The following is a 25,751-nucleotide window of genomic DNA, read 5'->3' as shown; positions in this document are numbered from 1 at the left end:
CAATGTTCTGATTTATTCTGAGTCTGATCCATGGATTTTGAGTGGGTTGTAGTAGTGCTTCTCATGCAACTATTTTCAGTTGCAGAAGTTGAGCTGAAACATAGCACAAGTATTACATATAATATTCCATGTGAAATGAATCAGTTCCTTTCTACAGGTTAAGAGTACAGAACAACACTTACCAAAGCTACTTGCTGTTCCCATAGAATGTTAAGGAATTATCCCACACCAGTAGAGCTACACAACCTACCAAGGTCTTCTTCCTGGCCTGATGCAGTCACAAAAGAAGTGGTGGGTTAAGCTGATGCACTTTGATTCACAATTAGTGTGCACATAAGTTTACATGCATAGTCAGGTGCCAGCTCGACTGACAAGTGGCAAGCCATTCAGTCATCACAATAGATTTGATTTGTAGATGGAGTGAATAAGATGTACTCAGAAGGACTGTAACCAAGGTTTGCTGATACATTATGTAGCTGTTAGGAAGTGGTAACGTGATTACTTGTGATCATTGTCTGTAATTGCAAACAGTAGAGTCTATCACCCCTGACCCTGAGTGCAACCTTGATGAGCAAAGGCAGCACTTTCTTTCCAAACAAACAAAACTTATTTTTGCCTTAAAAAGTTTTGTTTGTGATGCAGAAAATGAAGACAGCTCTAGCAGTAACATGCTTGGTCACATATCGTTTCTTTTGTTATTGCTGCTGCTATGAATTTTTATTGAGATCTCCAGGAAAATATATTACTTTCAAGTGCTACCTTTTGAAAGCTGCTTCAGAAATAGGAAACAAAATCATCAGCAGCCTTTGAAAATGTTCAGTAGGAACTCAGGTCTTAGCTTCTTTCTGTAAATGCCTGAAACAAGGCTTGGTGTTTCCCAAGGAAATAAATATCCCTTAGTTCTCAGATCCTTGAACTTGCTGGCAATGTGGAAAATGCTTGAGAGTCTACATTCGTGGTTCAGGAAACAGGACTTAAAACCATAAGGTATGCTTTGAAATGCAGCAGCAAGCACAAAGTTACTCAAAGCCTCAGCAAAGTAAAGTAATAAACATGATGACTCTGGCTTTCTTGTACAACATTTTTGGAGCTAATTTGAAGTTGTGCATTCCCAATGCAACCAAGGGCTTCAAGATCTTAGCCAGCATATTTTAAATGAGGCCCTTCCAATTGGGATGGTCCCAGTGTTGCACTGAACTGCAAAATGATTGACTGCATTTACATCATTAACTTGCAGAGAACACAGATAGCCAACTTAATAAATACAGTAATAAAAAGTCTGAAATTCTTGCTACTGTCATGATCTTGTTATTCCACTGGGGTCGCTCCTTACTACTCTGGTTTGCTTAATATGAGTTAGATCAGTACGTGTCCAAAGACCAGAATAGTGTCAGCCTTGGATGGGATTTGGTGATCTTCTTCTGGTCTTCTTTTGAAGGTGGGTGGGATAATTTTGCTTCCAGCTTTCAGTGCATTGAATGCAAAGGCAAAGTTCTCTCTCTCAATCTCTCTTTTTTTTTTCCCCCCCCCCCTTCTTTGCTTCTGCACATCATCACCATTGGGCTGCTCACAGTACAAGCATAATGAATGCAGTCTCTATCCCTTGCTATTTCCAGCAATGCATGCTCCCCACCCCCACTTAAAAAACATCTTTTCATGTGTGTAGCACTGTATTTGACAACCTGTCAAAATATCCTCTTGTTCAAAAGTGCCCTTTGTGGGGGGAGACAGGAAAAAAGGAAGATGGAAACTTTTTTTTCTTTTTTAATGTTATTAAGAGTTCCAGAAATACCCTAAACACTTTCGCAGCCTGCCAAAGGCACGCTGAAGCCTGAAGTGTGTGTATTGCCTGCCCTTGCAAGTAGCATGAAAGAGTCTGGAGATTCAAATGTGGAAGATGGCCAAAGGACCCTTTAGGGTAGAGAAACCCCAGCTGAGCACTGTCCTGTTCACCCTGCCTGGAGGAAGACATCTCTGGAGTGAAACAGTCCCAAACTCACACTTGGGTTTCATCTTGGAGGGATTTAGTTGGTTCCCACTCCTAATCCTGGACTAAATTAATGGAATAAAACATGGCAATCAGGCAGACACCTGGGAATGAGTAGTGAAGCTATTTTCTTTGAGACAGTGGAAAACTTATCAGCCTTTCCCTCCATCCCTCTGTGTCTGTTTCCAGCAGTAAGAATGAAGTGATATGTAAAATACAAGGGGTTATATCAGTTAATTATTTATACACAAATATCTGGAGATTATTTAAGTTACACAAGAAATCAACTCAAAAGAGGAATGTTTTGTGAATGTTTTGTTTGTCTGGAAATAGGGTTGTATGAATGATATTTTAAATTATCTTCAGCTTTTGTTCTTTTAAGAGCACAATAGGATTTGCCTAGTACATTCCTTGCACTGCTCACTTTTGGTTTTGCATTCTAGTAGATGTAAAACAGCAGCCGTGGACTGTCACTTCATCCTCAACTCCATAAATCTCAAAGGAGACTTTATGAATGATTGGTTCTAGTGTCCTGATGCATTAGGAAGAAAAAGATGTCAAATTTAGGATATCACCACTACTTCAACATGTCAGTTTTACTATTGCTCTAGCTGTGTTTGCCAGATATATTCAAAAATGCATTTACGTTTTTATTACTGTGAAATACAAGAAAGTCTATCTCTGTAAGAAATTGTTTGGGCTTATTTGGTTTCACACACATACCCTGTTAGAAAGAGTAATATAAAATAACCTCTTTTTTCTCCTGAGCATAATGATGCTACAGGTAGCACACAATACATATTGTTCATTAATGAAGTCATTTGCTTTAATTACACATGAAAGCTAGCACTCTGGTGCCTCAGCCAGCAAAAGGGAAAAGAAAAACTGGGAGTGGTGGAGACACACTCCAGGCTGTGGCCTGCTATATCATCCTTTGCTTTCTGACAGAGGGTAGTGCAGATGATATGGAATAAAGTTGGTATCCATGTTTTGTAGGGCAGCCACCTTAAAAGACACCTCTCCACAATAAGTTTTGACCTCAAAGGTTGGTTATTCCTCAGCATTACTTGCAGAGAAGCAGGGGAAGTGCAGGAGAGTGTGAAGACCATGTCTGAAAAAGATGAAGGGAAAGAGAAGGAATTCAAGAACAGAAGGACAAAGGAAGACAAAATGGAAGAGTGAAAGAGGTAGTAGAGGTCTGGGAGGTGGTTTCTCCATTGAGCTGGAAGCCACAAGCCCATGAGGTTCTAATTTTGTCCCTGGCAGTGAGAGTCTGCTCCATATTGTTGAGAGGATGGAATAATGTTTATTTAATTGCATGGCCTCAGTAGGTAAACATTTTTTGGAAGAAGGAATTTATGCAGGGTGGGATTCCAGTTCCCTATTAATGCAGGTGCTGGTATCTGTTTCTATGGTTACAGCTGCAAAGCACAGCTCTCTGCCTCCAAGTTGTTTGTAAGTGTATGAAACTATCTTCTGGGGAGCAGAAATTTCCTGCACTTGCTACCTTCCCTGAGGTAATACCTCTCCTTTAAGAACTGTTCTGAAATAAAGCTAGGGAAAGGCTACTCTTCCATTTTGACAGCAATGGGGGAAAGCATAATTTTCTTACCTGCTGAGTAGGTGTATGTGGTATAAATGAGGCATAATGCAGGCAAACAGAAGTGTGTGAGAGCAGGCTTGCTTGTTTGAATACTCAGCATACATCATTTTCCCAGGAGTGTTTCTCAGTTAAACTCTTCTGGCCTCCCTCTTACTGTCATTCCTATTCACCTCAAAGTGAAGTGCTGTGGCCTGTCTGTGCTGTTCCCTTCCATCCAAGGGATGGTTCAGAGACATGTGGGGTACGGAAATCTGTGAATAAATTCCTTGGATTACCAGAGAGAGGGAAACATAAAACGTAAATATTGGTAGAAGTGGTGACAAAGTGATGAAAGCAGCTCACTGAGCCTAGCTTGTTTGTCCAGTGTTTTGAGAACTATACTTTTTCTCTCCAAGTAACTGGTTCCCTGTATATTGGATTAATGGTTCTCTTGTCCTACAACTTTTTTCCAGATCAAACTGGCTTCCAAAAGGAATTCTGTTCCTTTTCAAAGACCTTCTCTGAATGTTGACTTAGAAGTCAGTCACTGAATATCTAGCTTTTGCTTAGGCAAAATATCTAGGCAATTTGCCAACAAGCACAGAAGCTGAAACACTTTCTAAACTGAATTTGAATTGAAAATGCTAGCACACTAAGGCAGTGGGGTTTGGGGTATTTATTTATTTTTTAAATTTATTTATTTTATGGATACATATACCTTGATGTGTGTCTCCAAGTTTTAGAGACTTTCTTGTCTCTGTATTTGCACTAAATCACCAGTAAATAATTATCTGATGTGCTCTTGTATATATAAATTATATATAATTTTATAAGTATATATTATATTATATAAAATAAGTTTAATTATCTTGTTTTCAAATCTAATATGGGAATTAGTCATTGGTAGAAGGGGATACGACTATCTAGTCCTCTCGTAATAAGGGTTGTACAGAGTAATCACAAATTCTGTGACTCTAATGATTAAGCTTAGCAAGCAGACACATACGTGCACAATTCCAGCTTAGATGTTTATTGAATAACTACTCTGTAATGTATAGCTTAATACGAAAATTTGTACAGGAGAATTTGTCTGAACTCAAAGACAGTTAAAAAAAAAAAAAAAAGACAGAGGAAAAAGGATTCCAAGATATGAATTAGAATGCAGAAGGACTAAGGTGTGGATTTGAGGGAAACAGAAAACGTGGAGCAAGGAGCCCAGAAAGACGAGCAATTCTGTACTGTTTGTTACCAAACCATATTTCAACAGCATATTTTTGTAACTTTTGTATCTAAGCCCTTCTCTCCCTTTGTACTTCCAGAGATTTTGAGGTGCACCTGAAATTTCAGACTCATAAAACGGTTTTCTGAGGTTCTACCTCAGAAATCTTTCTGCACAAGAGAGAAGGAGCTTTTGACTGCTGCCTGTATGCTCAGTCTCTTTGATTTCTGCATATCAATGTATAGTAAATGAAGCAATAAGAATATTATCTGGGAGTTTCAACTCTGCTCTCTTCTGCAGTGATGAGAAGACTGTATCCTAATATTTAAGAAAGGGCTTTCTTTTTCTTAAATGCCCTAGAAATTATTACAAAATATATCAGTGTATGTGACACTTGCCAATTGTGCTACTAGCTTATTTCAGTGAAGTTGCAAGAGGAAAAGACAACGTCATTTGAGAGGCAGGTTCATCCTTCTATCTGCCAAAGAGAGTCTTTGGGACCTGGAAAATGTTCTTTATCTTCCAAAATTCTGTTTGTCATTATGAAATGGGAGAAGAAAAAGCAACAACTACAACAAAAAACACTTTTCTTGTCCTATTCTTGTTTTATTATGTATTTTGGAAGCTGTTTGCATGTTGGCTTCTTCTACCTCTGTCTGCATACAACGTTTAGCATAGGAGGACTGTTATTTATGTGTATCTGGAAGTACTTCCATGAATATTGATGTAGTACTAGGTTCAATAATAGAAATCTGCTCTTGTTTTTTTTACAAAAGACAACTAGATTAGATTTCTGTTTGCTAAAAACCAAAAATTTTCAAAGTTTATTGTAAATAATCTCTAACGAAAACAAACTGAATGATTATAGTCTAGATTCCCTTCAGAGTGATTTCTTGTGTGTTTGAAAAAAATTAGTGTATTCCCCCCCCCAAAAAAAAAAAAAAAAAAAAGCTGCTTCGCTGCTTCCATTTGTGTAGAATATATCATGATTTAATGAAGACAGCCATCTGCTCCTGAGTAAAATCTTAATTAAGCAATATAGGAATCAGTATAAAATCAGCTATAAAACAGTTAGTATTTTATAAGTGTTGCCAGCAATGTATAGCAGCTACTATGTAAAAAGTTTCTTTAAATATGAACAGCTTTCATCATACTTCAATGTACCAATAGGGTTATAAGGCTTCCATTGTGTGTAGCTGATACTGATACCACAATGTCTCCTTGGTAGAATTTTAGATTTCACAGCCGCAGCTAAAGCCTTGAATTGAGAACTGGTACATCTATCGTATTTTAAACTTATTAGTAGTGCTTTTTTTTTTTGTTTCTTTCTTTTTTTTTTTTCTGTTTCGTTTTTGTTTCTTTTCTTTCTGTTTTTTTTTTTTTTTTTTTTTTTTTTTTTTTTTTTTTTCCTTAGCATCACATTTAACAAATTCTACTGCAATTCAAAGAGCTGAGGTGTTCAACCACTCCCAGGAAAGTAGGGCTGATCACATGTAATGGTTTCTTGGGAAGACAAACACTATCACTCCAAATGCCACTCCCTTCCTCCTTCTTTACCCCAAATTTTGTTCCTGAGCATGATGCCACACAGTATGGTGTGGCATACTGTGTAGTATTTCTGTGGTCAGTTTAGGACACCTGTCCTGGCTGTGTCCCCTCCCAGCTTCTTGTGCACCCCCAACCTCCTCGCTGGCAGGGCAACATAAGAAGCAGAAAAGTCCTTGGCACTTTGTAAGTACTGCTCTGCAACAACTAAAAACATGGGGGTGCTATCATCACTACTTTCATCAAAAGTCCAAAACAATGTATTGTGTGAGCATCTATGAAGAAAATTAACTTTATCCCAGCCAAAACAAATGGATGCACAGTTTAATGAAAATAAAAAACTCAATAAGCAACATCACTGTGCATAAGCACCTTTTCACCCCTTTCTGACAAATTTCTTTCTTCCAAGTGTGATTTATTTCTTTGCAGTGTTTCTAAAAATTATTAAAAGATAATATGCAAGACAGCAACTACAGCTTGCTTGGCAAAGATATAAAATTTAATATCCATGAGAACTTTGTCTTGCCTTGAAGTTGAAGTAACTGTCCAGATTAAAATAAATAATAATAATAACAGAAAAATGAAAGAATAGTTACACCTTGGAATTTAGGTAGTCCGCTTATAGATCAAGTCCTTGCTTTTTTCAGACCCTAAAAAAGGGACACAATGAGACTAAAACCATGAGACATACACTTCTCTTGTTACTTCCCAGTGTCTGCTGAGTGAAAGAGAGACTTGGAATTTCAGAGCTATTGCACCAAGGTTTTTATCTTTTTCTGCCTGTATAGCCTCTGACTTGCAGTGGATGTGGGCATTCCCACTATGGGAAAGCCTCGTGCACCACCTACGTGCTGCCTAAGGCTGTCACAAAATAGCCAGCAGCCAAGACTGGGCATGATAAGGGATCAGGGCATACACACACTTCACATCTTCCATCTTTGTTATCTGAAGTACTTCATCTATGACTCAGATCAAAAGGACTTCTAATATTACTTTTTTTTTTTCCCTGAGCAAGAAATCAGCTACTTCGGTTTAGCCCCTGAATAAAATGCTCCAGTGCTGTGCTCAGATGGGTTGTAAACACTGCAGGGAAATGCTTTTCAAATCAAATGTGAAACTGCTCTTTTCACTTATACTCTTCAAATTAAACTTCATAGAATATTAGTGGGCTTTATCATTTCAGACATAGACTATGCAACAGCACCTCTTTTAAGGTGAAATCCTCTGGGAAAAGAACTCAATAGATATCCCTTGAGGATGCTATTCTGCTGTCTGTAGAGCAGTTGCAGTAAATCTAAGAATCCCTCAATAAGTCCCAGCTCAAATTGACTCATTAGATAGATCCCCATCCTCTGTGTTTTGTGCACAGCTGCTTGGCTATGTATGAGAATTTTGAAAGGTAATCACACCTCTTTCTTTAGGCATTCAGCTGCAGTGGAGGTCAGAAGAGCAGAGTTGCCCATGCTGTTTCCCATACAGGTGATGAATGGAAGCAGCTGCTTTTGGGGAAGACATTTGCAAGGCCAGAAACAGTGGTCCAAACCAGAATTTCCTATTAATAACTTTTCTCCTGTATTGTTTCCACTGAAGTAATCTGTTCTGCTGATGCAGATACCCTGAATTTCTATTTTTTTTATTCCTTTCTTCTTTCTAGTCCTCAAAATCAGACAAAATATAGGTAGTCATGTTTACTTGGCCCATCCAGCTCTCACTTTGTGACCTCTTTCCATCATATTCCTAGACCTCTACCATCCTGTCCTGAGGCTGTGACTGCTTGATTCCTTGGATATTCTCCTTTACTGATTTTAGACAGTCTTGGCAGCTCTGAAGAAGGTCTTTAGTTTGCTGTTGCTCCATGTTCATATTTATAAAGATGTTGGGTGTATTTCAGGTATCACTTTGTAGAAATTTAGTATGCATCTGACTCTTTTCCTTCCTAAATAACTTTCAGTTTGGTTAATAGAACTGTGTCTTTCTACTGTAATGCAGGCCTGTCTCCAGTCAGTTGACTCTGTCCATTTGTTCTCCTCTCTGAATAGAGTTTCCAAATTTCCAAGGTATTTTTAAATAAAGGGGTTTAGATGCATCCATAGTAGAATAGAAGAGATATCAAGGTCACTTCTTTGAACAGCTGAGGACCTTCTCATTACCTCAGCAGGTGTACTTATGACCAACAGAGGGACATCCCTTTGTGATGGGAAACAACTCCAGAAGGGCAGGAGGTCCCCAGGGCTCCTCAAGGTGCTATCTGAGCTTGCACCTGTTGAGGAAGCCACTGTCCCCTGGTTTTACCAGGCTGTGCTGGGCCAGGACCTGCTAGGCCCTTAGGCTGCCTGCCCTCTCTGCCTTTCCTCAGCAAGTCCATGCCTCCACCCACTCCCTCCTCCCTTCTTTTTGCTATGTGCACCCACTTTGTGTGAAAGGCTACCATCGTGTACTGGCAGGCTGCAGAGGCCTAGCAGCCTAATTTTGCTACGGACATGTCTTGCTTGATAGGTCTCTATTAGGGATGGGATACGGTTTTGTTAAGGACAGACCTAGTGGGCATTACAGTAGTGTCCTCATAATCTGCTGCTGGCAGACCCTTTTTTGTCTTCTCTTTCTTGGTCATGGGGAAGGACTTTGTATCTTCAGGGCTTTATTAGGGCTTCTGTGGTCTTTGCAATTTAGTGAGGTCTGTTCCTATAATTACAATTTAGTCGTCAGATTTGAGCTGCTTTATGGTAGCAATAGAGAAATATAAAAATTATCTAAATGATACTTCCCTTGTTGCTATCATTTCTTTGTTCAATGTTAACAGTGAAGTTTTGTTACATAGAGCTCCTGACCTGAAAAGCCTGTGTCTGAGTGATGGAAGAACCAAGTGATATCCTAAATGGAGTGCTAATAGGATGTGATGTGGCTGTTTCTCTGAGAAGAATTAGTCCTTGGTTTGGGCAGATGGTGCAGAGGCTGGTTTTAGATATGAGGAAGCAGGGGCAGGTACTGATGGTGGAATGGAACTGTAACTTGGGCAAGCCTTGGATCCTGGGAAAAAGAAGTTGTTTAGACATGGCTAGCAAGAATGAGAGATACTGGGAAATGTGGTGAGAGAAGATTGCTGCAGAAGTCAGTTATCTGTGAAAGCCATAATGCAAATTTTTGACTTGATGCTTTAAAGACCAAACTTTTTTTTCTTTTTGCCTGCCATTCCCCTAATAGCATTCCTCTGAGAGTATGTTCTGTTTTCAGTGGGACTACCAACAGGTATTGCTTCAGGCAAAACCTAAACCTCATAGTTGAGGTTCCATATCAATGACTTCTGCAGTTGAACTTGTACAGATTAGTGATTATTCTAGTTCTTATCTATATTTGTTGCAATTAGATCACTCTGCTATAAGTCTATAAAAATAACAAAATTTAAAACTGGATCGAGTGGCTATTTGCAGTATACATCTTTTGAAGGAGACATCTTTATTGTGTATGTCTTTTATTTGCAAATGATGAGAAGGTTTTTGAGACATGAAAGACAGCCTAAATGTCAATTTTTGCAGCTCAAAATATGAGGAAATGTATATTTATTGAGCAATTTTACCTGACATCTGCTGGACTGTGATTGATAATTTGTGCTGAGATCAATAGAAATGTCCTGTAATTATAGTGTTAGTTTGCCTGTGAAACCTGGCTTCAGGACTGAAGAGAGAAAGAAGGTGCCCACATGTCACTCTTGACATTTTCTCAGAAGTATTGCTGCCTCACTAGCTCACCTATCAAGCATGGTGAATTGCATTTCTTCTCATTGATTACTAGCTTTCCTGTGCAGCTGAAGGCATTGCCAGCTATTCCCTGACATGATGTAAAATCCGCTGAATGCTTTGGCAGGTACATTGTGTTAAGAAATTGTATTTTTAAAGTGCCATTAAGCAGATGTTATTAATGTAGATTTTTCATCTCATCTCTGAACTGGCAATATCTGTGTTTTAATATGTACATATGCATCAAAGTAGACATGTCTTTATACCAATATTTTTCTATATTGTAATGATACGCAGTTTTGGACAGAGTATTTGTAAATGATTTTGAAAAGAGTTGGCTGAGAGAATGATTTTATTTATCACTGTCACGAATATTTAAAATCCACAGGGAGGGTGTTTCAGCCAATAGCATTATAATTTTGAACACCTCTTTTGACCGGGCTTTGGAAATCACACTCTCTCCCTGAATACCCTGAGGGTTACATGTCCCCTTGTCAAAGATGGCATGGTCGTTATTCACTCATATAGTGCCAGTAGCATTCAGAGGCAGTAATGGTCTTGTAGTGATCCATGTTATTAGATTTCAGTGGTCTGACAACAATTTACCAAATGCCACTTCCTATATCAGGAAGGGCAAGCAAATTAACTTGTCCTGTCAGCCTCAGCACCAGCATGCATACATGCTTCCTGGAACATCAGAGGCATGAAAATCATTAGGGCTATTTCTGATTCATCTCCCTTTGAAATGAAAACAGGTATTTATGGAGAAAATACTTGGGTATTCACTGGTTCATTCATATCACACAAGGGCTTCTGTATGGGACTCAGCTCGTGAGGCATACATATGAAACCAGTCCAGAGATTCCCTTCCCTAGAGCATTGGGGCATTTGTTACATGCTGGCTGATTGATTCACTCAGGTCACTGGACATGTTCGTTTTCTCTTGCAGGTGATAAGTCCTGGCGCAAAGCGCCGCTGGTTGGATCTGGGCAGTGGTTGGAACCCGCAACGTGGGTATATGTAGAAAAGGGCCGGGTGCCCTCTCTTGGTCAACTTGACAATAGCATCCAAAACCGAGACTGAAGTAGCATATGGGAATGAAACAACCCGATTGCTTCAGTAATGGAACGAGGCTTAAAAGTTTGTGACCAAATTAAGAAAAATGTTTATTTAAATGCAGGGCTAGGAGCTACAGATAAGAATCTAATCCCACAGTGCTTCTCTAGCTTTGTGTGAGAAATGGTAGCCCATCCCAACAGCGGGACTAATAGACCTCTCTGCTGTTCCTTAGGTACTGATAATAGCTACAAGTGAACAAGTCAACATTCCTTAGCTTGGTGTTGTTACGGTCTTTCCTGTTTGTCTTATGTCATTTATCACAGCTGTGTTTTGTCATGTAATTTGCATTTTGATGAAACACTGCAACTAGTTATTTCAACGTGGTAGCAGTTGAGTGAAAGACATGGCATTGAAGCATCATTCATGCATGCCAATGTGAGTTCTTTAGCTCATTGGAGACCCCCTTAAATTTGTAAGGTTATTAATTTTATCAGCAACCCAACCTGCCAGTTCAGAAACTACAGTATGGAAATCTTTTAGTAGAAGAGCATGTTCTGATAGTAAACAGTCGTTTATCTATGTGTAAGATAAATGGTCACTGAGACTGTATTTAACTTTTGAATAAAAATACTGATTAAATAAAAAGAATGTTTGATCAACCTTTTGTTGGTCAGATAAGAATGCCTGTGATAACTAGCAAAGCTGCAGTGTAGCAAAGGAGACTTCATCTACAGAAAGTCCTTGTCATACTAATAAATGAAGGCATTCTACAAAGGATTTAAAATATGTTTATGAGACTCATAGAAAAATGGATTTTTTTTTTTTTTTTTTTTTTTGCTGAAGACCAGCCCTAGCTATTGACTGTGATTTAACTCAGCTTTTTTAAACTTGCCAAGGTTGTAGCCCCATCCTTTTCCTGAGCAAGTTATCTTGGCAATTTATTGATGGGTAAAGGGAACATGAGCTGGAGCAAAACTGGTTCTGAGTACTGAAGTTGTAACCTGCTGCTGTTCCAGGCAAGTTACCTCCTGGTGAGATAAGAAGACAGAAAGTTAAGTAGCAAACAGAATGTTAGAAGTTGAACTTATGCGCTCTATTTCTAGCTCTGCTATGGGCTTGCTATGCGACTTTAAAGATATCATCAAATCTCTTAACTAATATAGTTGTTATCTGAAAATAAAAAACTCTCTTAGGGATGTTTCTACATTCATACGTAAGCTGAGTTTTATCAAACACCCTTAAATGCCTACTAAAAGGGCACTATTTAAAGCTTTGTTACTGCTTTGCTGGCAAATTGTTGTGTGGCACTGATAAAGATATAGGGCTTGCCATCACAGGATATCCCATACTAGTGGTATGATGTTTGCATTTACATGGGTATGTTTCATATTAAATTATTCACTATAGGTGAAACTCTGATGCTCTGTTAGGGATGAAACACAAAGCACCTGTATGCGAGTCTTTTGAAGAAGTGCATGACTTTGTCTTCTCATCTTGGGGAAATTCACCCAGAAGGATTCAGAAAAATCTTTAGGCTGAACAGAACATATTTGGAGGCAGAATGCAGAACTTGTAGCTTTGGGCAGCCATGTGAATGAAGACAAAAGAGAAAGATGGGCCACAGTGATAAAAGGGGAGATAACACCTGAGATATCTGAAGGGTCCAGGGAGGAGTGGTAAGCCATGAATCAGAATCAGTTGTAGTGCTTCACTTTTAATATGAGCTTAACTCAGAGCCCTTGACATTCTTTGCAGATGGTGCTGCAAGTGGCTTAGTGGACCTTATTGTAAACCAATTCTTGTTCTTCTACTAATTAAAACCAGAATGCATTTAATATTGAAATGCAAAATACTCCTATCATTTACTTGCATTCTTCTACTTGAGTTAGCAAGTCAAAACATCCGTACGTGAAATGGGACTGCAATATGCTCAGGCAGTATATATACAACAGTCATCGATCAGACAAAATATTTCCTGAGACGCATGATAAAAAGCAATCCATTAAAAGCCTTGGTGCCCAGAACAGACTGTGCAGATTACCCACCCCGGCTATCTACTGCCATTCCGTATGGAGCTTTTTAGTTTATAAACAACAGTGGAGACAGTGTTAGGTTTTCATGTGCTTTTATTACTAATTAACAAAAACAGGACCGACATTTGAACATTTGCCCTGTGTTTCCAAAGGTAGGTGCTTTTGAGGCACGTAGAATCGACTCTCCTCAAGGCTATACCTCATTAGTTTACTGATGTTGCATATCTGTGTATCTCCTGGAATGGAGTAGGTGTTTTACACACAAATGAAAGATGTGGGTGGAGGAGGGAAGAGGGCTGAATTGTTCACTTTCCTGCACTGCAGCTTCTGTAATCTTGTGTGCCACGGCCAAGTGAATGTAAAAGACCATAAGCAAAGTTTGGAGCTGGTATAAATTAGTTAAGTCCTATTGAAGTTGACAAATGTATCCTGGGCAGCTTCTGTGAAGAGTTAGTCTTGCCTTATATTTGCTGTTGTGAACAAATGTAAAGAAGAATCAGGCCTGAGGTCTCAGTTCTTGTTTACACATACTAAAAAGCCATAGGAAAACAGGGGGAAATGACATGTAAGTAGAAGTCTTAAAATATTTTGAGATGAACAGATTCGTAGAGAAGTATACAGGTAACTTAACTGCACTGAGGCAGACAGATTTCAGGTGTCCTCTTGGTGAGGACAGAAAATCAGGGGCACAGAAGGATTCCTGTTCCAAGCCATTAACTGCCTCTTTTTTTTTTTTTTTTTTTGATATTTCATAGGAAACCTAGGTTAGGAATAAAACTCTCAGTCTATTTGACAATTCCATGGGTTAAAGCACAGTGCAAATGCTAGGAAAATACCACATGGAAAAACGAAATGCAGTTTCTGAGTAATTAATTGCTCGGCACTGGTAAAGCAATGTAACCATTTATTAAAATAGACAAGGCTTTTTGTGCGATTCACAGCTGAATTGTCTGCTAATTAAGAAAGCACTAATATTCGTTTAGACAATAGTCTTGTCAATAATTGTGGGTAAAAGGAAGCAAAATTTTATAAACTGAAAGAAAATGGGATGGATGGCTTCTGGATATTGAAATCTGAAAAAAAAAAAAAAAAATCTGAGGTTGAGAGATATTGTTACTGAATGGTACCAGACGCTTCCTGTCGAGTGATTACATTCTATTAGACACCTGCCAGGACACTTTTCTCTCATCACTCATCATTATAATCAGTCATGGTTTTATATTGTATCTAATAATATGCTCTAGGGAATACTTAAGCATGTTGTGAGAGAATAAAGACAATGGGAATAAAAATATGATTGTATTATGTTGCTTGTTTACCTACTGAAAGAAATTTCTGTATCTATAATGTGGTATAAAAATAATTTTCAAATGTCTGTGGGAATCTCGTTTCCAGAAAAATCAGTGAGGGACAGTCCAAATGCCAAATGGGGTTTGGGCTATATCCAGTAAAGGGCTTGGGTGTTGCAGACAATACCTAGTGAATTATATGGCTGGCAGAGAGGTTTGCCTGGGGAGATAGGGCAATCCAAAATGAAATACAGAGTTGGGATGCCCTACTAGTAACAGTAAGTGCAGGGACGTTCTGTAATACATCCTAATTTATAGGGCATCCTAATGTCTAATGTCTTAGGGATGCCTGTGTGCCTAAAACATCTGGGCTTTGCCTAGTACATCTGAGTTCTTCAGGTCTAACAGGTACATTGCACAACCTTAGCCAGATATCAACTTGATCTGGGGACATCAGACAGAAAATTATTTTTATTTAGGGTGGCTTTTTTAGTTGCTTTTATTTATTTATTTATTTTCCCCCTGGCATACCCCACAGTGTTTTCTGACCAAGATTTCCCTTTTCTCTGTGCCAGAAAAGTCTACACACTTCTTCTGTGAACCTTAGGGGTAACCTTTTGCATATCTAATCTCAGAGATCTATGATGTAAAGTTCTGCTTCTCAGTCAATCATTGATAGTCCCTTTATGATCAATGTAGATGAACAGGACTCTGAGTGAAGTTTTACTGTACTGTAAAACAGAAGGGCAAAATAGAAGAATCACAGAACTGTAGGGGTTGGAAGGGACCTCGAAAGATCATCAGGTCCAACCCCCCCGCCAGAGCAGGCTGTCCAGACAGGCCTTGAATATCTCCAGAGAAGGAGACTCCACAACCTCCCTAGGCAGCTTGTTCCAATGCTCTGTCACCCTCACTGTGAAGACATTCTTTCGTGTGTCAGTGCGGAACTTCCTGTGCTCTAACTTGCAGCCATTGCCCCTTGTCCTATTTCCACAAACCACTGAGAAGAGGTTGGCTACATCCTTCTGTCCCCCACCCCTCAGATATTTATATACATTGAGGAGATCCCCTCTCAGTCTTCTCTTCTCCAGGCTGAACAGACCCAGGTCTCTCAGCCTTTCTTCATAGGGAAGATGCTCCAGGCCCCATATCATCTTTGTGGCTCTCCACTGGACTCTTTCCAGGAGATCCCTGTCTTTCTTGTACCAGGGAGCCCAGAACTGGATACAGTACTCCAGAAGAGGCCTGACCAGGGCAGAGTAGAGGGGCAGGATCACCTCCCTTGACCTGCTGGCCACGCTCCTTTTAATGCACGCCAGGATCCCATTAGCCCTCTTGGCCACAAGGGCACAGTGCTGGCTCATGGTCAACCTGTTGTCCACCAGGACCCCCAGGTCCTTCCCCTCAGAGCTCCTGTCCAGCAGGTCGTCCCCCAGCCTGTACTGATACTTCGGGTTGTTCCTTCTCAGGTGCAGGACTCTACACTTGCTCTTATTAAATCTCATTTGGTTTCTTCCTGCCCATGTAGAATACTGCCTAAAAATATTAATTAATATTAATATTAATTTTAATTTATTAATTAATAAATATTAATTCTCCTGCAGGAATCTTAAGGTAACTAGCTCAAGGTACACTTTTAGAGAGATGTGTAGATATCAGTGACCTTCAAACTCTACGTTCCACTGTAGATTTCAAAGTCCCCCACAATAGAAAGTCAGTGGAGGAATTAGTATAGAGTGTGAAATGGTCATGTCTCCTCCTCTCCTTCTACTTCTCCATCTCAGACTTCTCCTTCCAAAATTACAGGAATTGTACTTAGTTGTAATCTGTTGTGTTTTTATGATCAGAAAATCAGTTGTGTTTTGTTACTGGACTTTTTGCAAGTCTCAGTCTGGAAGCTTACATATCTTCTGTTTTGCTTTCTTGAAAGTCTTGTGCTGAGAGCGAGGATCATTGGATCTCACATTGAATTACAGTGCCTTTTCTGGGAAGCTTTTTGTATGTTTGCAGTATTTCCCTTCTCTGAAGTTTGTTGTTGTGTTATTTGTATTTGGAATATTTTTGCTCTTGAAAATAATGAGCATAGTTAGTATGATGGTGGAGGAGCTGGTATTCACGTAGTGTGCAGTCCTTCTTTGCTGCTTCTCCATATCTGCTTTCAGTCTGCATTCAGAATTTTCCGGATTCAGGGAGTTGTTCCTTGTGGGCTGAGTGAACTTATTTCATTGAGTGTGACATTGATTGGTAAGATGCGACTTTTACAAATGCAATTACAAGTTAACTTGGCTCTAAAACATTTTAGCTGGTAGCTAAGGGTTTTAATTTTCAGTTTTCTTAATAGAGAGCTGTAATGATTTGTTAAAAAATGCTGGAACTCTTGGAAACCCATAAGGTTTATGAACTAAACCCCCCAATGAAAGGAAATCAACTAGTTGCTGAAAAGCTGGGTCAAAGAGGGGACTTGATCTAACTTTAATTCAAATAGTATTTTGAATTAACATGTTGCCTTTATCATCAAAATGTTACATGTACTGGTAAAGAGATTTCAGTCTGGAATGCCTATTAATACTACATAGCTTTAGATTGTGTTACTTCAGGTCTAAGCAACTTTTCAAGCTGAAACAGTTTTGTATTTGGTAGTTGTATATAGTAGATAGTTGTGTTTTATAAATAGTAAAACACCTTAAAACCAAAATAACTTGTGTGCCCAATCCAATCTTTATGATATAGTTCTAAAGAGTATAACATGAACCAAATCCCAGGATGTGCTGTTTATGGACTGGACCTTTTGGAGGATCAATATACATCTACGTATATATATATATCTCACAGTTTTCATTTTCAGGTCCTTTCCAATGACCACTTACATAATCACCTGTTGCCAATCTGTTAACAATCTCTATGTAATATAGTACATTATTAATGAGATATAACAGATAACAACAGGTAACTTGCAGATATCCCTTTGGTGAGAAACTGCTATTTGCCATGTTTATTCCAATAAAAACTCACTCATTTTGGTTTTGTTTGCAGTGTAGAAGCTGAGGAATGAAATTTCTCCTGATCGTTTATTTTTCAACTTTATACTAAATCAGGAGGGAGAAGTTGAGTCCTCTCAACCTTGTAGTGATAGGACGTCTGAATCCAGAGATGAAGTCTGCTTATCTGTGACTGCCCTGGATGATTTTTGATTACTAATGCTGGTGATTTTGACAGCCATGTGAATTATACGTTGCATAACTGATGGCCCTAGACTAAACACAAAGGAGGTAATTTGCTCAAGGGGATTAACATCGACATCTTAAAGAGAGAGTCCTTAGAATGAATTCAGCCATGGGTTCATGTAAGGGCTATCTATTGCTATTTATTATATGTAATTTCAATCTCTCTCTTACACACACATGTCTTTTAAATGTTTTAACAGTCTTTGTCTTAAACATTACAGAGGACCTATCTAAACATTGTCATGACATTCAAGATCTTGCTAGGGAAAATGTACTATCCAAAGACAGGAAGAATCAGACTGATGATGATGATTGTTCATAACAGTAAAATTGTCAGGCATAGGTTTACCAAAGTCATGAGGACAAAGTTTAGGCCAATAAAAAGTGCACTGGATTAAGGCATTCTTGTGTTCAAATCACTCTCTTCATCCTATACTTGATCATGTTTATGTTAGATTTGGAAGTTCTTGGATCTTTCTGTGCCTCTCTATAGTGATTTATCTCTCTGTAGTTCTTATAATAAACCTTAGTGATACTAATGCACCATAAAAGTCTGATTTCACACATTCTGAAATTTACTTTGATTAGTGACATGAATGAGCATCTAATTTATAGCAAAACTCAACCAAATTCCCTAACAGTTTATTCAGTGAAAGAACAAAACTTTACTAAGTCTTTGAGACTCACCTGGTTCCTGTCCCAACCTTTGACTCTAATTAGGTTCATCAAAGTTTTTAGGAAATATGGTGACATTCTGATGGAACAGGTCAGAGCTGCAATATGACATGAATTTTGACCTTGTTTTATTTTATAACTTAGGACATTCTTAATCAATAACCCAGTCACTTTTAAAAGTAAGAGGAATGACTGCAGATGATTTAAAGTTGAGCATTAAGACAAAATAAATAAATAAATAAATTTCATTACCCTGACTGAAAATATTCTGGAAACTGATGAAGCTTTCAGTAGCAGGGGAGTAAGATATTAATGTTAAACTGAAAATGTCATGTCAGTGTCAGATTTATTCTCTTTTGAGAGATCTCACAATGGTGTGGAAAAGCAGAATAAGGAAGGGGTGAGAGGAAGGCATCTTCATCCAGAAAGAAGTTCCTAGCCAGTAGACTTTTGTCTAGGATGTTGTTGAACATAGAAGAACTGAATCAGTGGAAGTTGCACAGAAACTTGGGTGTTTCTGAACATTAGATGAACACGTACATTGAACACAGTCCAAACTTATTAATGGAGGAAGCAGGCTTGGTGAGGTGGGAATGGGAAGCTGCTATTTAATAGATCAAATCACTGGACTGGAATCTTAATTTTATGGTCTTTATTTTCATTGAAGCACAATTCAGTGGTGGATGATGATGATCCTTATGACACTGAGAAAGTCCTTCTCTATTTACCAGTCATAACCCCTTGAAAAAGAAAGAGAGAGGGAAAAAAAAAAAAAAAGGAGGGGGAGGAAGAAATATAAAAAAGAAGACAGAGAAAAACAAAAGCCTCCCAAAGAACCCATCTCAAAACCAAACTGGTTTAAGAGCGGGGTTGAAGGCTGATTTTCTTTTTGTCTAATTTTTGCTTGTTTTTACCACTTGCTAATTCCTTGGCCCAGAGTTGACTGTTACGATACTACATATACAAACGGCTAAACTCTCTACAGAAACCGCAGCTTTTACCTCCCCTCTGGCTTAGCCTTTTTCATGAGGTTATTATGGGTATAAAAGGTATGAATGTTTTCATTTCTATTACTAAGAACTTTTCCTCTCGTTCACACCTAAAGTAGAAAATAAAGACAAGGAAAACTAGCCAAGCAGTTGTCTCTCTCCCTCTTAAATCACCTTGATCTTTGCTGTACCAAACAGGCTTATTCCCCAGCTTTGCCTGGCTGTTTGGTAGTCTGGTAAAGAGATGAATAATGCTTTAAAAAATGATTTATACAAAGTGAGTTTTCTGAAGAAAATGCTGAAAATGTCTTCTAGTCTGTTTCCTCTTGTATTGCTTAAATTCTTTCTGCTCAGTCCAGCTATTTGGACTGCTGCTCAATCAAGCTCTTTCTTAGAATCCATTTACTCACAGTATTAAGGCTCTGCCAGGGTCACCTCACTCTATTTTCATGTTCATCCTAAAGGTTTCACCATCTTTTTCTATTTTACTGCAGCTCAAATCTCCATCTAGGCTCCCCATAATTACCTATCCCTTGCTCTTGTGCCTTAGGCTTTGCATGTTCAACAAAGATCCTCTGCACTACTTCATTCCTGGCTTTTTCTGTTTTCTTTTCTGGTTCTTGACATTACATTGACTCTTTTTTGGGCTGCCTTGTGTCTGCTGGCACCCCACCCCTGGCTGTCTGACGTGTTGTGATATTAACAACTAGGCCATCAGTGCTGTCTTTAATTGCTGGCACCAACAGCTGATACTAGATTTTAGATCTCTCCCATCTGTGAACTTTGATCTGATTTTTGGAGTTAATACTCCAGCCTCCTGGTGATTCAGAAAGGTGCTGTTAAAACTGCATGCAAGTAAATCATCTTCATGACTATGAAAATAAATTTCAAGTCCAACTGTGTCATAGTGCAGAAGTAGTAGAAGGTATTAGGCCCTTTCTTGTATTTGATGCTCACTGCATGATATACTCACCCTTATTGTGAGTAGCACAGCAGCAGCTGTTCTCAGGTGACAATCAGACACTGCTGAAACAGAGCTGGTGAAATACTAACTCTAGTATGTTGAATGACTACAGAGACAGGAGTTGGACTTGATGATCCTTGTGGGTCCCTTCCTACTTGAGATATTCTATGATTCTATAACAGAAGAATCATAGAATCAACTGGGAAAACTGCCATCAAAGTGCATTAGAAGCTATAATGGCACTTAAGAATCTTGGGAGTATATTGAAAGCCTGGCATGTAATAAACTATATATATTTAACATGTAAAATGTCAACAGTGGAGCACTGTAGCAGCATGGACATCGATGGGCAAGAGTGCAACAGGAGTGACAAAGGAGATACTAGCTGCCAAAAGCCACTGTCAAAGTGGTAAGAAGATGCTCTTAAAGCTGTCTCTTGATCTACACAATGGATTGCTATGTCCTGAAGCAGATACAAAATGCCAAAAGATAATGCCTGGAGAGTTTCTACTTTTGGGAGCTGGCTCCATCCCCAGTGGAGGCTGGTTGTTTTTGTTTTTTTGTTTGTTTGTTTGTTTGCTTTTCTTTTTTGACTCCTCTAGGCACTGTCACCCTGGAAATGATGCAAGAGCTGGGTCTCTCATGGCATTCCAGGGCATTTGATGCAGGTCTGACAGCAGAGACCTGCTGGTCCTCAGCAAATTCTCTGACATCCTCTTACTGCTAGATGGAGACGTTTTCTTTCACGAAGACTACTGATCATAATACTTCAGTCTAGTGGCCTTCATGAAAAGGATGCATTTCAGGCTAGTGGTATGAGAAACCTCTTCATTTTTTCATCATTTTCTGCACTCAGTGCAGGAGGGCAGCAATGTCTTGATAAAGCTGTCACCTTTCTTTTGTGAAGAAGACAACTAGCTGGCTATGGCTTTGACTACAAGCTTTTAAATAGTAATGTCCAAACATAATAAACAGGCTGAAATTATAAAATCTTTACTGTCACAGTTTACAAGTTGTTAGTTGTTTATGCTTTGCTGATTGCTTTCATTCTTCATAGGAATATGTAATTAAAATATTCATATGTAGATTGTGGCCAATTTAGGGTTGAATCCTGCTAGATGCTGAGCAAAATTCTGATAGTGCTGAGAGATCTCAGCTGTCAAGGAAGTAAGAGTCTTCTGCATCTGGCAGAGTGCCTTAACATTGATTTGTTCTTATGTTGGGATAAAACTGGCAAGGAGTAGGGAAGCAGTTTAGGGCTCAATTAACAAACAGCCTTTAAAAAATGTATTTCACTTTCTGCCTTAGGCTTTGCCTAGGGCTAGCCCTGTTCTCAGAGCGAAGACTTAAAAGAGCAAAACTGCTTGTATACATAATATCCTGTAAACAGTCATTCTGCTCTAAAATACAGGCAAGTCAAAACATCTAAGAGACAGAAATTAATGTCACAAACACCTTTGGACAGGGAGTCAGTCAGGCTGCTATTAGGTCAAATTATTCAGTGCAATATCTAAGTTTTTTTTTTTTTTTTTTTTAAAGTGTTTGCCAACCAGAGCAAAATAAATTCATTTTGGACTTGGGCATGAAACTGGCTGAAGAAGTCATGTGGCTATTGTCTGAGGAGACTCTTGTTTTGTTCTGGTTAGGGAGAATTTTGTGCATGGAGTAGTGCAGAGATTGAGCTCCCTGCAGCTGGAAAATACGTTAGATCCATCTATTAACTATGATGATGGCCACTTCTTTCCTGTGGCACTTCACAAAAGTCCAGAGGGCCTATGCTGTACCTATGGGGAGTTTTGTTTAACTCTCTTGTGTATTCTTACCAAAGGTTATGTTATGACACAGAGGAATATTGTTGGAGAGGTGTTTTAGAAGAAGCAATAGAAGTCATCTCTGCAGAATGATGGTGGCTGGGTCTGTGGCCCTGTGACCCTTCTTCTAGGAGGAGCTAATTGCTAGAAGAGGTAAGCACCACTGACCCCTTCCCTGTCTGCAAATCATCTAGGAAGTTGGGGAATTGAGAGTCTTCAATACATTGCAATCCTTGTACTCCCTTAATATGGTCAACTGCTATAACACCTTTGGGTGATTTTCTTCTGAGGTTGTCTAGAGGCCTTTGTGGGCAAGACATGCACTCATTCGCTTTATCTTGCTAACTTTATTTCTGATTATCTGATTTTATGAGATCTTTATTTGCTCCTCTTTCCATTCAAGATTAATTCAGCTGGTATTAAGAGAGAATAAATCCTTCCACAGCAAAGTGGTTCACTTGGAATCTACATTCAGTTTGTCTATACAGACTTTCTAAGTTATTTTGACAGTGCCAAATGTGAGATCTACTTAATATTTTTGTTTTGTTTTGTGTAAATAGAGGAAGACTGTCTGATCACACACTTTCTTGGCTCCCTTTGGAGAAAGGTACAGTATAATCTTCCTGAATGAAGTTAATTCAGAGTTTCTCAGCACTGCAAGCAAAACTGAATTTTGCTGCACCAAAGATGGAGCTTGGATCTGCTCTTTCCATTGGGAAGAGAAAGAGAAGCCACAAGGGTATAAAGATTTGGCACAGGGAAAGAGTGTCCCCTGGGGAACTGTGCTTTCTGCTCCTGCTTTTTCAGGAGCAGGGTGCAAGGCTGACCTTTAGGAAGGACTCATACCACTTTGTTTCTTCAGCAAAATAAGTCACAGCAGCTAGTACACAGGGGGCTTATACCGGCTACAATAATTTTGAGCAACCCAATCAAATGGTCTCTAAGAAATGCAATAATATCTTTGCATTCTTTCTTAATGAGAGCTTCTGCGCCAAGCTTATATGAAAGATAGAGCAAAGGATGTGGACTGAGGAATGGAAGGCATTCCTGTGCAGGTCTCTGCCATCTCACTGTGGTCTTTGTATTTGAGTCTGTAACAGAAGGAGCTGTTCTATCAGTAGCAGTAAGAGGAAAGAACATTCTACTAGGCTCTTACAAAAGTTAGACAATATATATGTGGAAATTACATTTCAGTTGCACAAACTAAGGATTAAAAAATAAGGCTTATAGGCTCTTTTTGTAAATCTGTAGTCCCTTTGAAAGTTAATTGATTGTAAGCATCTGAATAACATGCATCTTTTATGAAAGGTTGATTAGTGACTATATACAAACTCAGGATCACTTAAATCTATCCAAATGGTAGTAACAGATCTAAGTACGTAAAATGCTATAATAACTATCACAAGTGACAAATTCTTAAAGCAAACTTCTTTTGTGATCATAGTTGCACTTTCTGGCAATTATTCTTGATGGGGAATTGAAACTGCAGTTATCTAGATTATGTAAATTCAGTTTTGCACTAGAAATTTCATTTTATTTTTTTAAGACATTATATTTAAAAATGCTACGGTGTTTCAAATTTCCACTTGAGAAGCTATCAGAATTTTAAGGAGGAGTCACAGTTAAATGTTACTATCAGTTAATGATGGATAGTAATTTTTTCATCTTTGCTGAGACCGGATTTTCTCCTGCAGTCCAGGATATTTGAATGTTTTGGCTTCTATGGAGGTAAAGTCCTTCATTTTCTTCCTGTGATATGTTTTGATGTAGCACCTGCTGATACTCCTGATAGAATGAATTATAATCTGGTTTCACGCGTAGATCTCATAACAGTGGCATTGACTAATTTTCTTTTGCTCGGTTTTATTTCATTGTCTACCCATATCATTTCATATTTTAAACTGATAAGGCATGAAATTGTCTACTAATTTGCTTGTGCAGTGCCTGGTAGACCTGAATTCAAGCAGGATCTCTCCATTTTATGTCTATCGTAATTAGCTGTTCATGTTGCATCCGCAGGAACAACTCCTCTGAATTTGAGCTGAACTTTCAAACACTCTCACTTTATATGGCCTTTTCAGTCATAGCTATTTTATATGTTGCTAATCATGCAGAATCATGCGGAAATGTTGCATGTCTTTATCTTTGATGCTCTTCTCAGCTTTCTCAGCTCTTCTCATATTATCTGCTCCTTTCACTTATCTCATTTTCTCTATCATTCTGCTGTGAGTGTTCATTTATTCCCTTCTCAGTCAAATGGCTTACCAGTTTCTGTGGTATATCCCACAAATTCCCAGTGGACAGCCTTTGCTTGTTTTTTGTTGCTTGTCTGTTTTGTGTGTGTGTGTGCTTATTTGACTGGACCCTGTGCAAATTGACAAAATTCTGATTGGATTTAGTAGAGTTGATTGTGGTATGGATTAGGTCAGAGTTGTTTTGTTAATAATGTAAAGTGTCCAAAAAACACATCATGAAAATGAAAGGAATGATTAAAAAGGAAGTCTCCTGGCTCTCTTGCAAAAGTTCCAGCAGGTTATTTCCAGTTCAGATCAGAATTCCTTCAATGATCTCTTCCCTGGTGCCTTGATATTTCCAAATACTGTCTCATTTAGAAACCAGAAGGGTAAACATACTTGCAAATGAGACTGAGTCTGGTAAAGAAAAGAATCATTCCGACATTTCAGCTCCTCAGGAAATGATGGCTGCTGAGTGTGTGGGGAAGGCTGAGCTTACAGTTAAAAAGCACAGTTTGTTATAAAAACCTGTGATCCTTTTCTACCTACATGACAAATTTCTTGTAAATCCCTTAATTTCTTTTCCCACCTTCAGTGCCTGTAGAAAAAGAAGCAACACAACTTCCTTACCTTGCAAAGAAAATCACGAGACACGTTTTTGTTTCTTTTGCAAAGCAGCTTTGTTTCTATCCGTTGAGAAGCTGTTTGGGATTCATGGACTGAAGGTACCTTTATTCTTTTTTTTTTTTTTTTTTTTTTTTTTTCCTGTGCAAAATATCTGCACCTCTTGACCCCTCTTTCATCCACTTCATGTTCTAGTTGCTTGTCTTAATATAAGTCTCTGAGTTGGCAACATTTCATGCAGGGGCACTGCACTACCCTCAGCTTCTCTGCAATTAATATTCTGTCCTGTCTCTTAAGCCCGGCCCTGTGTTCCTAATGTCAGGCTGGCTTTGTTTAATATGACCAGCAAGGTAGCATGTGTTTCCAAGCTGAGTCTAGCTGCCATTTCTGGAGGTATCTCCCATTAATCAAGAAGGCTACTTTGTCATAGTGCAGCTAATGTTATCACCAAACTTTAAGTACAGAGGTGGAATAATAATGGCTCCTGTTTCACTAAATGGGGTTAACACAGCTGAATAGCTTCCCTGATGGTTTATTATGTTAGTCTTTCAGAACATTGACTGATTTGTTTTTATTACCAAGAAAGCTTTTGTCTTATGAAAATGACTTGGGACCACAGGTCAATGTTTTTCATGTCACATCTCCATAAGAAATACATTGCTTCATTATATTTTGTATTCTGCCACTGCAATCTGTATGTCACTTAAATTTATTTGTCATGATACCATTGCCAGGCTGCCATTAAATTGTTAAAGGCTATTCAGGAAATGTTTTTGCAGTAA

At 38.7% G+C, this 25,751-nt stretch overlaps 1 long non-coding RNA gene across 3 annotated transcripts in view; it reads left to right on the top strand.

The window, feature by feature from the left end:
* Positions 1 to 25,751, top strand: part of LOC116490202 — a 155,865-nt gene that overhangs the window by 68,560 nt on the left and 61,554 nt on the right. Inside the window, exon 1 of one of the 3 annotated variants that reach the window (XR_004253347.1) lies at positions 22,166 to 22,264. The exons of the other annotated variants lie outside the window; for them this stretch is intronic. This is a non-coding gene — a long non-coding RNA (uncharacterized LOC116490202). Of the gene's footprint in view, positions 1 to 22,165; positions 22,265 to 25,751 lie in introns of those variants that run through there. 3 annotated transcript variants of the gene reach the window in all.

Source organism: Aythya fuligula, chromosome 5, assembly GCF_009819795.1.
Source record: "Aythya fuligula isolate bAytFul2 chromosome 5, bAytFul2.pri, whole genome shotgun sequence".
NCBI classification, from domain to species: Eukaryota; Metazoa; Chordata; class Aves; order Anseriformes; family Anatidae; genus Aythya; species Aythya fuligula.
The sequence above is the reverse complement of the archived record's forward strand: the minus strand, read 5'-3'. Positions and strand labels throughout refer to the sequence as shown.